This window comes from Scyliorhinus torazame, chromosome 22 (genome assembly GCF_047496885.1).
Source record: "Scyliorhinus torazame isolate Kashiwa2021f chromosome 22, sScyTor2.1, whole genome shotgun sequence".
Classification (NCBI taxonomy): Eukaryota; Metazoa; Chordata; class Chondrichthyes; order Carcharhiniformes; family Scyliorhinidae; genus Scyliorhinus; species Scyliorhinus torazame.
This window is the reverse complement of record NC_092728.1, coordinates 13,303,425-13,314,082: the sequence shown is the minus strand read 5'-3', so window position 1 is coordinate 13,314,082 and position 10,658 is coordinate 13,303,425.

Here is a 10,658-nt window from a genome sequence, read left to right as displayed (position 1 = left end):
CCGCTCCAAATCGTTGGAAACCTCGGCGTCAACTGGAAGCACTTTAAACAGCGCTTCCAGCTCTTCCTAGAAGCCACAGAAAGGGAGAATGCATCGGACACCAGGAAAATCACCCTCCTCCCCTCCACGGCAGGGCAACACGCCATCCACATCTACAACTCCCTGGTGTTCGCGGGAGGTGAGGACAAGACCAAGTACAAGGCGGTCCTTCTCAAACTCGAGCAACACTTCAGCGTCGAGGTAACTGAGAGTTTCGAGAGGTACCTCTTCCAGCAGCGCCTGCAGGGTAAGGATGAGCCCTTTCAATCTTTCCTGACACACCTCCGTATCCTCGCGCAGTCCTGTGGTTACGAGGCCACCTCCGACTCCATGATTCGGGACCAGATTGTTTTTGGGGTCACCTCGGGCGCCCTACGCCAGCAGCTCCTCAAAATTAAAATTCTCACCCTAGGCACCACCATCGAAGCCTGCGTCCTCCATGAAAACGCGACCAGCCGCTTCTCCCAATTCCAGGCGGCCGGATCGGCGCGGCAGGGGTCCTACGCGGCCGAATGGGCAAGGCAGGGGTCTTACGAGGCCGAGCGGGTCCAGGCGATCGAGTTCCTCCCGGCCCGCATGAGGGCGGCCATTTTGCGCGCTTTCCGCGGCCTCCCGCGCTTGTACGCGCCAAAAGAGACGTCGACGCAGAGGGACGTGACGCGCAGGCGCGCTCTACGCAGGACCGAACTGCGCATGCGCGATGGCACAACGAACGCCATGACGTCACGACGTGCGGCAACTGTGGTTCCACACATTTAAACCGACAATGTCCGGCAAAAAACCGACAATGCATCCGCTGTGGCAGGATGGGCCACTACGCTGCCTGCTGTCGAGCAGTTCAACCTGCCAACGCTCCCCAATTCCGCCAGCCTCGCAGGGACGTGCGGACCATTCAGCCTCCGTACTCCGAGTCGTACCCGGACGATATACAAACCGGTGATACAGACGACCGGGAAGCCTTCCGCGTTGCGGTCATTGACGGGAACCGGATGTCTCCAAGCAGGACCCACCAGCCGATGCCAGTGAACAGCGTCAATCCGGGTGATGAATGGTGTGCCACCCTGATGGTCAACCGATCACCGATAATATTCCGTCTGGAGGTTGTTGCCTCCGCCAACCTAATAGCTTGGTCAGCCTTCTACGCCTTGAAGGTCAGACCACCAATTCGGCCATCCCGTTGTAAGATGGTCGACTACAATGGAAACGTTATCCTGGCCATGGGATCCTGCCAGCTCCAGGTGACACACAGAACACACACAGCCACACTGTCCTTCGAGATAGTCGGATCATCGAAGGACTCCCTGCTAGGCGCACAGGCGTGCAAGGTTCTCCACCTCGTGCAGCGGGTACACGCTCTGTCTCCAGAAGGCACATCAGACTTCCCGGATGCAGAATTTAGGGCGCAGCTCCACTCGCTCCTCGCCCACAACCAGGAGGCATTCGAGGGCACGGGCACACTGCCCTATACCTACAGAATACGGCTCAAACCGGACACCACCCCGGTCATTCACGCACCTCGCAGGGTCCCAGCGCCACTCAAAGACCGCCTCAAGCAGCAGCTGCAGGATCTCCAGGACCAAGGGGTGCTGTCCCGGGTCACGGAGCCCACGCCATGGGTCAGCTCCATGGTGTGTGTTAAGAAGCCCTCTGGCGAACTCCGGATCGGCATCGACTCGAAAGACCTGAACAACAACATCATGAGGGAACATTACCCCATACCCAAACGGGAAGAGATACCGAGCGAAATGGCCCGGGCTAAAATCTTCACAAAACTGGATGTCTCAAAGGGTTTTTGGCAGATCCAACTGGATCAGTCCAGCAGGAAGCTGTGCACCTTCAACACTCCTTTCGGCAGGTTCTGCTATAACAGAATGCCGTTTGGCATCATCTCGGCATCCGAGGTATTTCACAGGATCATGGAACAGATGATGGAGGGCATCGAAGGGGTGCGCGTCTACGTGGACGACGTCATCATCTGGTCCACCACACCACAGGAGCACATCAATCGTCTCCAGCGTGTCTTTGCGCGGATACGGGAACACGGCCTGCGCCTCAACCGAGCCAAGTGTTCTTTCGGCCAAACTGAGCTAAAGTTTCTGGGGGACCACATATCCCGGTCAGGGGTCCGTCCGGATGCAGACAAGGTGAGCGCCATCACAGCCATGCCGCAGCCGGCAGACAAGAAAGCAGTGCTACGCTTCCTAGGCATGGTCAACTTCCTGGGGAAGTTCATTCCCAACCTTGCCTCCCACACAACGGCTCTTCGCCACCTCGTCAAGAAGTCCACGGAGTTCCAGTGGCTGCCCGCACACCAGAAGGAATGTGAGGAGCTCAAAATTAAGCTCACCACAGCCCCGGTATTGGCGTTCTTCGACACCTCTCGTGATACGAAGATCTCAACTGATGCCAGCCAGTCCGGCATTGGGGCAGTGCTCCTGCAACGGGATGACACTGCGTCATGGGCCCCGGTCGCCTATGCGTCGCGGGCCATGACCCCCACAGAACAGCGCTATGCATAGATCGAGAAGGAGTGCCTGGGTTTGTTAACCGGCATAGACAAGTTCCCCGACTACGTGTATGGTCTCCCCCAGTTCACCGTGGAAACCGACCATCGCCCCCTGGTCAGCATCATACATAAGGACCTGAACGAGATGACCCCTCGCCGCCAGCGCATCGTACTCAAGCTCCGGAGGTACGACTTCCAACTGGTCTACACCCTCATCATTGCGGATGCCCTATCCAGAGCAGCAAGCACACCGCCCGACTCGGAGGGGTTCGTTTGTCAGGTCGAAGCGCAGGTGGCCTTCACATCGGCCAATCTGCCAGCTAATGGTGCAAGTCTGGCCCGTATTCGCCGGGAGACTGCGGCTGACCCCCTTATACAACGTGTGATGCGCCACATGACGGGAGGGTGGCTCAAAGGACAGTGGCCACAGTTCTACAATGTCCGGGACGACTTGGCCGTCATTGACGGTGTCCTCCTAAAGCTGGGCCGGATTGTGATTCCGCACAGCACGCACAAGCTGGTCCTTGACCAACTACACGAAGGCCACCTGGGGGTTGAGAAGTGCAGACGGAGGGCCCGAGAGGCGGTATACTGGCCGGGCACCAGCGACGACATCGCCAACATGGTGCTCAACTGCCCCACCTGCCAAAGGTTTCAGCCGGCGCAACCCCCTGAGACGCTTCAGCCCCATGAGCTGGTGACGCCCCCCTGGGCGAAGGTGGGTGTGGACCTTTTTCATGCGCTTGGCAGGGACTACGTCATCATCATAGAGTACTTTTCAAACTATCCAGAGGTCATACGCCTGCACGATTTGACATCGTCCACTGTCATCAGGGCAAAGACACCTTCGCTCGCCACGGCATTCCGATCACTGTCATGTCGGACAATGGGCCCTGTTTTGCCAGCCAGGAATGGTCGTCCTTTGCTGCTTCATACGGCTTCACACACGTGACGTCCAGCCCTCTGCATCCCCAGTCCAATGGAAAGGCGGAGAAGGGCATTCACATCGTCAAGCGGCCCCTCTGCAAGGCTGCTGCTGCCGGATCGGACTTCTGATTAGCCCTGCTAGCCTATCGCTCGGCCCCACTAGCCACTGGCCTCTCACCAGCCCAGCTGGTGATGGGTCGCACCCTCAGGACCACTGTGCCATCCATTCTGGTCCCTACACCCAACTATGCTCCAGTACTGCAAAAGATGCAACAGCAGCGCGTTCGCCAGAAGGTGGCACATGGCACTCGGGCAGCTGATCTTCCCGCCCTGGTGCCTGGAGACGACGTCCGCATCCACCTACCAGAGGGTGGCTGGTCGGCAACTGCCAAAGTTCTCCGACGCGTGGCTCCCTGCTCGTTCCTGGTTCGCATGCCTGATGGATCCATTCCCAGGCGCAATCGCCGGGCTCTTCGCCTGCTTCCGCGCTCGCTACGGGAACTTACACCGGTGCCACGCCCTCCTGTTGTTCCTGGTGTCGACTTCGTGGAGCTTCCTGCCACCATGCCCATTCCTCTGTCGCCCGTGGCCAGGCCCATTCCTCAGCCGGTGGATCCTGACCCACCCTTGAGGCGGTCAACCCGAATTCGTCGCCCACCTACTAGGCTGGACTTACGAGCCTGGTTGAACATTGAACTCACTGACGTATGATGCCACAATGTTAATACGTTTCTCTTTTTGTCGTTACAGGACTTCGTTTTGATGCTTAATATTTACACGTGTTTTGTTTATGGTACAACCTCATTGTTATGTTGCACCTGACACCTTCCTATGTATATAGTTTAGCCTCATGTACATGTTGTAGATATTGCACACACACATTCAGCTGCACTCAGTACACATCTATATTTATTACCACATAGGCACATATTCTTGTAAAAGAGGGGGGATGTCATGATATTCAGATAAACATCATGGCAAACACACACACACACACACTGATGGACAGATCAACGGACCAATCAATACACACACACCACAGCCAATCACAGGCAAGAGCATACACACTATAAAAGGGGGAACAGGACAATTCCCGCTCATTCCAGCAGGAGACAGCTCAGGGCACAGAGCTCACAGCAAGCCACTCAGACATTCACCATGTGCTGAGTGCTTCTCCAAGATGGTGTGAGGGTTGGGTCCACAGGCTAGAGGGTAATGAACGAACCACAGTAACCAGTTTACAGATGTTGCTATTGTTTGTAATAAAACTGAGTTGTACCATCCACAACCGTGTTGGTTCGTCTGTGTAGCAGAGCACCCAACACGACAGAAGTGAGTGAGGGCGAGAAAGAGAGAGAGAGAGGGAGAGAGAGAGAGAAGCACAGGCAGATGAAGGGAGATTTCAGACAAAAACAAACTTTCACACAAATCCCACGATCCAGCCCCCTCCCCAAAGCCCTGTATCAATCCCCAAACTAATCCCACTGCCCCACTCTCTCCCCATCACCCTGTATCAATCCCAAACTAATCCCACTGCCTCTCTCTCTCCCTATAGCCCTGAATCAATCCCCAAACTAATCCCCCTGCCCCGCTCTCTCCCCATCACCCTGTATCAATCCCAAACTAATCCCACTGCCTCTCTCTCTCCCTATAGCCCTGAATCAATCCCCAAACTAATCCCCCTGCCCCGCTCTCTCCCCATAGCCCTGTATCAATCCCCAAACTAATCCCACTGCCCCGCTCTCTCCCCATAGCCCTGTATCAATCCCCAAACTAATCCCACTGTCCCGCTCTCTCCCCATAGCCCTGTATCAATCCCCAAACTAATCCCACTGCCCCTCTCTCTCCCAATAGCCCTGTATCAATCCCCAAAGTAATCCCACTGCCCCGCTCTCTCCCCATAGCCCTGTATCAATCCCCAAACTAATCCCACTGCCCTGCTCTCTCCCCAGAGCCATTTATCAATCTCCAAACGAATTCCACTGCCCCGCTCTCTCCCCATAGCCCTGTTTCAAAACCCAAACTAATCCCACTGCCTCGCTCTCTCCCCATAGCACTGTATCAATCCCAAACTAATCCCACTGCCCCGCTCTATCCCCACAGCCCAGTATCAATCCCAAACTAACCCCACTGCCCCACTCTCTCCCCATAGCCCTGTACCAATCCGAAAACTATTCCCAGTGCCCCACTCTCTCCCTACAGCCCTGCATCAAATCACAAACTAATCCCACTGCCCTGCTCTCCCCCCCCATAACTCTGTATCAATCCCCAAACTAATCCCACTGCCCCGCGCTCTCCGCATAGCCCTGTATCAATCCCCAAACTAATACCACTGCCCCACTCTCTCCCCGTAGCCCTGTATCAATCCCCAAACTAATCCCATGGCCCTGCTCTCACCCCATAGCCTTGTATCAAACACCAAACTAGTCCCACTGCCCCACTCTCTCCCCATAGCCCTGTATCAATCCCCAAACTAATCCCACTGCCCTGCTCTCTCCTCAGAGCCCTGTATCAATCCCAAAACTAATCCCACTGCCCCGCTCTCTCCCCATAGCCCTGTATCAATCCCCAAACTAATCCCACTGCTCCACTCTCTCCCTATAGCCCTGTATCAATCCCAAACTAATCCCACAGTCCCGCTCTCTCCCCAGACCCCTGTATCAATCCCAAACAAATCCCACTGCCCCGCTCTCTCCCCATAGCCCTGTATCAATCCCAAACTAATCCCACTGCTCCACTCTCTCCCTATAGCCCTGTATCAATCCCAAACTAATCCCACAGTCCCGCTCTCTCCCCAGACCGGTGTATCAATCCCAAACAAATCCCACTGCCCCTCTCTCTCCCCATAGCCCTGTATCAATCCCCAAACTAATCCCACTGCCCCGCTCTCTCCCCATAGCCCTGTGTCAATCCCAAACTAACCCCACTGCCCCACTCTCTCCCCATAGCCCTGTATCAATCCGAAAACTATTCCCACTGCCCCGCTCTCTCCCCATAGCCCGGTATCAATCCCAAACTATTCCCACTGCCCCTCTCTCTCCCCATAGCCCTGTATCAATCCCCAAACTAATCCCACTGCCCCGCTCTCTCCCCATAGCCCTGTATCAATCCCAAACTAACCCCACTGCCCCACTCTCTCCCCATATCCCTGTATCAATCCGAAAACTATTCCCACTGCCCCTCTCTCTCCCCATAGCCCTGTATCAATCCCCAAACTAATCCCACTGCCCCACTCTCTCCCTACAGCCCTGCATCAAATCACAAACTAATCCCACTGCTCTGCTCTCCCCCCCATAACTCTGTATCAATCACCAAACAATCCCACTGACCCGCTCTCTCCCCATAGCCCTGTATCAATCCGAAAACTATTCCCAGTGCCCCACTCTCTCCCTACAGCCCTGCATCAAATCACAAACTAATCCCACTGCCCTGCTCTCCCCCCCATAACTCTATCAATCCCCAAACAATCCCACTGACCCACTCTCTCCCCAGAGCCCTGTATCAATCCCAAACTAATCCCACTGCCCCGCGCTCTCCGCATAGCACTGTATGAATCACCAAACTAATCCCTCTGGCCCGCTCTCCCCATTGCCCTGTATCAATGCGCAAACTAATCCTACTGCCCAGCTCTCTCCCCATAGTCCTGTGTCAACCCCCAAACTAATCCCACTGCCCCTCTCTCTCCCCATAGTCCTGTGTCAATCCCCAAACTAATCCCACTGCCCCACTCTCCCCACATAGCCCTGTATCAACCCCCAAACTAATCCCACTGCCCCTCTCTCTCCCCATAGTCCTGTGTCAATCCCCAAACTAATCCCTCTGCCCTGCCCTCTACCCACAGCCCGGTATCAATCCCCAAACTAATCCCACTGCCCCTCTCTCTCCCCATAGTCCTGTGTCAATCCCCAAACTAATCCCTCTGCCCTGCCCTCTACCCATAGCCCTGTATCAATCCCCAAACTAATCCCCCACAACCCTGCTCTCTCCCCACAGCCCTGTTTCAATCCCCAAACTAATCCCACTGACCCTCTCTCTCCCCATAGCCCTGTGTCAATCCCCAAACTAATCCCACTGTCCCGCTCTTTCCCCATAGCCCTGTTTCAATCCCCAAACAAATCCCACTGCCCCGCTCCCTCCCCATAGCCCTGTATCAATCCCCAAACGAATCCCACAGCCCTGCTCTCTACCCAGAGCCCTGTATCAATCCCCAAACTAACCCCACTGCCCCGCTCTCTCCCCATAGCCCTGTATCAATCCAAAACTAATCCCACTGCTCCACTCTCTCCCCATAGCGCTGTATCAATCCCAAACTAATCCCACTGCTCCACTCTCTCCCCATAGCCCTGTATCAATCCCAAACTAGTCCCACTGCCCCACTCTCTCCCCATAGCCCTGTATCAATCCAAAAATAATCCCACTGCTCCACTCTCTCCCCATAGCCCTGTATCAATCCCAAACTAATCCCACTGCCCCTCTCTCTCCCCATAGCCCTGTATCAATCCCAAACTAATCCCACTGCTCCACTCTCTCCCGATAGCCCTGTTTCAAAACCCAAACTAATCCCACTGCCTCACTCTCTCCCCATAGCCCTGTTTCAATCCCCAAACTAATCCCACTGGCCCGCTCTCTCCCCATAGCCCTGTGGCAATCCCCAAACTAATCCTACTGCCCCGCTCTCTCCCCATAGCCCTGTATCAATCCCCAAACTAATCCCACTGCCCCGGTCTCTCGCCATAGCCGTTTACCAATCCCAAACTAATCCCACTACCACTATCTCCCCCCATAGCCCTGTATCAATCACAAACTAATCCCACTGCCCCGCTCTCTCCCCATAGCCCTGCATCAATCCCCAAACTAATCCCACTGCCCCGGTCTCTCGCCATATCCCTGTGGCAATCCCCAAACTAATCCTTCTGCCCCGCTCTCTCCCCATAGCCCTTTATCAATCCCCAAACTAATCCCACTGCCCCGGTCTCTCGCCATAGCCGTTTACCAATCCCCAACTAATCCCACTACCCCAATCTCCCCCCATAGCCCTCTATAAATCCCAAACTAATCCCACTGCCCCGCTCTCTCCCCATAGCCCTGTATCAATCCCCAAACTAATCCCACGGCCCCGCTCTCTCCGCATAGCCCTGTGTCAATCCCCAAACTAATCCCACTGCCCCGGTCTCTCTCCATAGGCGTTTACCAATTCCAAACTAATCCCACTACCCAAATCTCCCCCCATAGCACAGTATCAATCCCCAAACTAATCCTACTGCCCCGCTCTCTCCCCATAGCCCTGTATCAATTCCCAAACGGATCACATTGACCTGCTCTCTCCCCATAGCCCTGTATCAATCCCCAAACGAATCGCACAGCCCTGCTCTCTCCCCAGAGCCCTGTATCAATTCCAAACGAATCCCACTGACCCGCTCTCTCCCCAGAGCCCTGTATCAATCCAAAACTAATCCCACTGCTCCACTCTCTCCCCATAGCCCTGTATCAATCCGAAACTAATCAGACTGCTCCACTCTCTCCCCATAGCCCTGTTTCAAAACCCAAACTAATCCCACTGCCTCACTCTCTCCCCATAGCCCTGTATCAATCCCCAAACTAATACCACTGCCCCGCTCTCTCCCCATAGCCCAGTATTAATCCCAAACTAACCCCACTGCCCCACTCTCTCCCCATAGCCCTGTATCAATCCGAAAACTATTCCCAGTGCCCCAATCTCTCCCTACAGCCCTGCATCAAATCACAAACTAATCCCACTACCCTGCTCTCCCCCCCATAACTGTATCAATCCACAAACTAATCCCACTGCCCCACTCGCTCCCCATAGCCCTGTATCAATCCCCAAACTAATCCCACTGCCCCGGTCTCTCCCCATAGCCCTGTATCAATCCCCAAACTAATCCCAATGCCCCGCTCTCTCCCTTAGCCCTGTATCAATCCCAAACTAATCCCACTGCCCCGCTCTCTCCCCATAGCCCTGTGGCAATCCCCAAACTAATCCCATTGCCCCACTCTGTCCCCATAGCCCTGTATCAATCCCCAAACTAATCCCACTGCCCCACTCGCTCCCCATAGCCCTGTATCAATCCCCAAACTAATCCCACTGCCCCGGTCTCTCCCCATAGCCCTGTATCAATCCCCAAACTAATCCCAATGCCCCGCTCTCTCCCTTAGCCCTGTATCAATCCCAAACTAATCCCACTGCCCCGCTCTCTCCCCATAGCCCTGTGGCAATCCCCAAACTAATCCCATTGCCCCACTCTGTCCCCATAGCCCTGTATCAATCCCCAAACTAATCCCACTGCCCCGGTCTCTCGCCATAGCCGTTTACCAATCCCAAACTAATCCCACTACCCCAATCTCCCCCCATAGCCCTGTATCAATCCCAAACTAATCCTACTGCCCCACTCTCTCCCCTTAGCCCTGTATCAATTCCCAGACTAATCACACTGACCTGCTCTCTCGCCATAGCCCGGTATCAATCCCAAAACTAACCGCACTGCCCCGCTCTCTCCCCAGAACCCTGTATCAATCCACAAACTAATCCCACAGCCCTGCTCTCTCCCCATAGCCCTGTATCAATCCCAAACTAATCCCACTGCCCCGCTCTCTCCCCATAGCCCTGTGGCAATCCCCAAACTAATACCATTGCCCCACTCTGTCCCCATAGCCCTGTATCAATCCCCAAACTAATCCCACTGCCCCGGTCTCTCGCCATAGCCGTTTACCAATCCCAAACTAATCCCACTACCCCAATCTCCCCCCATAGCCCTGTATCAATCCCAAACTAATCCTACTGCCCCACTCTCTCCCCATAGCCCTGTATCAATTGCCAAACTAATCACACTGACCTGCTCTCTCCCCATAGCCCGGTATCAATCCCAAAACTAACCGCACTGCCCCGCTCTCTCCCCAGAACCCTGTATCAAGCCACAAACTAATCCCACAGCCCTGCTCTCTCCCCATAGCCCCGTGTCAATCCCAAACTAATCCCACTGCCCCGCTCTTTCCCCACAGCCCTGTATCAATCCCCAAACTAATCCCACTGCCCCGTTCTTTACCCATAGCCCTGTATCAATCCCAAACTAATCAGACTGCTCCACTCTCTCCCCATAGCCCTGTTCAAAACCCAAACTACTCCCACTGCCTCATTCTCTCCCCATAGCCCTGTTTCAATCCCCAAAAT